Source organism: Nycticebus coucang, chromosome 22, assembly GCF_027406575.1.
Source record: "Nycticebus coucang isolate mNycCou1 chromosome 22, mNycCou1.pri, whole genome shotgun sequence".
Taxonomy (NCBI): domain Eukaryota; kingdom Metazoa; phylum Chordata; class Mammalia; order Primates; family Lorisidae; genus Nycticebus; species Nycticebus coucang.
This window is the reverse complement of record NC_069801.1, coordinates 60,204,622-60,208,083: the sequence shown is the minus strand read 5'-3', so window position 1 is coordinate 60,208,083 and position 3,462 is coordinate 60,204,622.

The window sequence follows — 3,462 nt, the reverse complement described above, 5'->3', positions numbered from 1 at the left end:
GTCTAGGGACACATAGGTCAGGCCAAGCACAAGAGTGTTTCTTTCCTCACATGAAGGAAAGTTCTAGAGAATGACGGACCGCGGAGGCCTTTATTCGAATTTATTATTCATTCTTCTTTCTTTTGTTTTTCATTTATTTATTTATTTATTTATTTTTGCAGTTTTTGGCCAGGGCTGGGTCTGAACCCGCCACCTCCGGCACATGGGGCCGGCACCCTACCCCTTTGAGCCACAGGCGCCGCCCTTCAAGGAAGCCTATGTGGTCAGTTGTCTGTGTGGTTAGTTTTTCTTTTTTTAGTGAAATTAGTAAGACACGAGATGTGAGCTGCCAAATTAGAGGATTCATTCCTCATCCCCTGCACACACTGAAAAATTAAGAATTGAGCACATATTTTGTGTGCCTCTGCAACAGATCCTATAAGGGATATGCAAATTAGCAATGATCATTCATTTGCTTGTTCAACAAACATTTCTTGGGCATCTGTTTTGTGCCAAGCTCCGTGTGGAGGCACAACAGTCACCAGGACTGAGGGTCACAGGGGACAAACAAGGTCACTGCAGAGTGAGGTAAGAATTCCTTGTGGGAAACAAGATGTTCTGCACTAACTGTTTGGTTTTAGGTAGAAGGCGGTGGCCCCCAATTTTCCGGAGGCACAAGTATATTGGAGGTTGGGGGAGATTTATTAAAAGGGGACCTGGCAGAGCAAGCCCACGGCTGAGTTAGGGTCTCAGCTGGACTAAGGGAACTTGAGCAAATTGCTCTGTCTGTGACTTAGAGAAGTCGATAGAATCTATCTTGCAGGGTTGTTTTAAGGATAAAGCGAAATAACACAAGAAAGTTCTTAGCACCAGGCCTGGCAGCAGTCAGAGGCCAGTGAAGGGCACCTCCTTGAGTCAAAGGAGACTGTTGACATTACAAAGACGATTCCCTCTAGGCTCCTAAGCTCACATCCTGAGCCTCACCAGGCCTGGAGTGGGATTCCACAGAGCTGCCCTCCTGGCTGACTGGAGGCAGTCTGCATCAGGGAGCAGAGCTGGGAAGTGTGCTCCCATGTATATTAATGAGCTGAAGACCCCAACATGATCTGTTTCTACATTGTACGTTTTTCTTGTAATTCAACATTGGTTGAGTATCTTCAAATCTGTCAATTATCTGCAGTCTGGACGGGTAGGTATGGCAAGAAATAATGAAATAAGAGAAAAGGCTCCAGGCCCACATCACAGCCCTGAGAACTCAGATGAAGCCTTATTTTGACAAGAACCAGGAAGGGATCTTTGGGGGCTGGACTTTCAGTCCCCTGAGGGCAGGGATGGCATCAGTCCTCTCACAGCTGCTTTGCCAGTTCCTAGCACAGCACCCAGCCCATTCGTTGAAAGAGTGATGAAAGCAATGAATCACTTTTTTTTTATCACCCTCTGTAGAGTGCTGTTGCATCACAGCTCACAGCAACCTCCAACTCCTGGGCTTAGGCATTGCCTCAGCTTCCCGAGTAGCTGGGACTACGGGCACCCGCCACAATGCCCGGCTATTTTTTGTTGCAGTTTGGCTGGGGCTGGGTTTTAACCCGCCACCCTCAGTATATGGGGACAGAGCCCTACTTACTGAGCCACAGGTGCCACCCTAATGAATCACTTTTTATCATGCTTACCATGTGTTGGGAACTATCCTAAAAGATTTACATGTATTAATAGTATTTAATTCTCACAGCCTTATGAGTGAGTTAGGTGCTATTAATATCTCCATTTTCCAGGGGAAGGGACTAAAGAACAGAGAGGTCAAGCAACTTGCCTGAGGTTGCATAGCTATTAGTGGGAGCAGAGCCAAGAGTGAACCTGGGACAGAGTGGCTCCAAAGTCAGTGCTCTGTTGGGCTCTCCCCACTGGGACTAGCAGTGGGGCCTAAATACTTGCCTCCAGCCACCAGGTCCTGCTTCCTTGCTTCATCAGTCAGTGCCAGCCCAGCTCTCAGGCCCAGCTGTGGGCCTTGCCTCCAACTTACCCGTGGGCAACTTGTGTCTGCTTCAACTGTTGTGCTCCAGACGCGATTGGAGTTCTTGCTTTTTCCTCCCACTTATTAGACGTTGATGTCTCCCCTCAACCCTCCCCTTCACCTGAAGTGTTGGCCATGCTCAATTTTAGGTTTCTGCATTTGTGCATTTCTCCAAAAAGCACAGGCTACATAAGAGTCATCACCTTGATATCTTTATAACTCTATAACGAGTGCCAAGTCCTGTGCAGCTAGTTATTTGTTATTTTTATTCCCCAAGATACTCCATAACAGGGGCATTACCAGCACCCTCTCACAGGTGTGTGTGATCAAGTTATCCCCTAGGTACACCTCAGAGGTTGTGTGTCCAGCTGTACACCCACGGCTGCCCCTGGGAGGCAATGTCCAGCTGCATGCCCACCTCTGCCCCTGGGAGGTGGTGTGTCCAGCTGCATGCCCACCTCTGCCCCTGGGAGGCGGTGTGTCCAGCTGCCCGTCCATGTCCTTTTTACCCTCTCAGACTGTCAACTCCATTCCACATTTGCCTGCCATGAAAAGCCCCCAGAACAATGAGCAGCCAGACCTCCGGAAGGGGTAGGTAGAAAAGCAAAAAAATCAGGGCCTCTAGCTCCCCAGCAGGGCTCAGGCAGGGGGCACCTGGGGAGATGTCTGTCCCCTGGGTCCCTTGTCAACCACAAGGGCAAAGACCTAGGGCAGGCGAGATCTAATCTGAACTCTGATATTAGAAAGGAGGCAATAAGAACAGAGTGATCACTCGGAGCCTGTATATTAAATGTATTTTCTCTTTGTAAAAAAAAAAACCTGCAAAAGTTATGTTTCGACATAAAGGCAGCCTGTGTTTCATGGCTATTCTAATTTATGGGCCGTTCACTCCTGTGATTGTCTTGAACTGAAGAGCCAAGTAAATAATCATCGCGAGCCCCAGGTAAATCACCCGGAGGTGAGCCGAGCCTGTCCAGCGCCCCAGCAATGGCACAAACATTGCTTCCTAATTTTGCAGATTTCTTCATCTGAGCTCAGAAAACACCTTCTCTTGTTGACTTCGAGGTTTGACGCTTTTTTCCGCTCATATCATGAGGAGAGGGCGACAAGGTGAAACGTGAGACGCATTTAAAGTGTTGTCAGAGATCCCCCTTCTAATTTTCCTTCTCGGGTCTAAGGAAATAATGCCATTCACTTCACTTCCATCAGTATTTATCCTGAGTTACCAGGTGACTGGAACTGGGCAGCCATGGGAGGAACCTGGGGGTGCAGGGGACACGGGCCACACACTCACGGCACTTAGAACCCAGCCAGCTGTTTTCCAGCGTGATAAAATGCACATAACGAAAATGTACCGTTTTATGTGCACAGGGGAGTGACATCAAGTATGTCAAGTACATTCATGCTGTTGTACAACCCTCACCACCATGACCTGGGAACGTTGAACCCATGGTAGTGTCAGTTCTCACCTA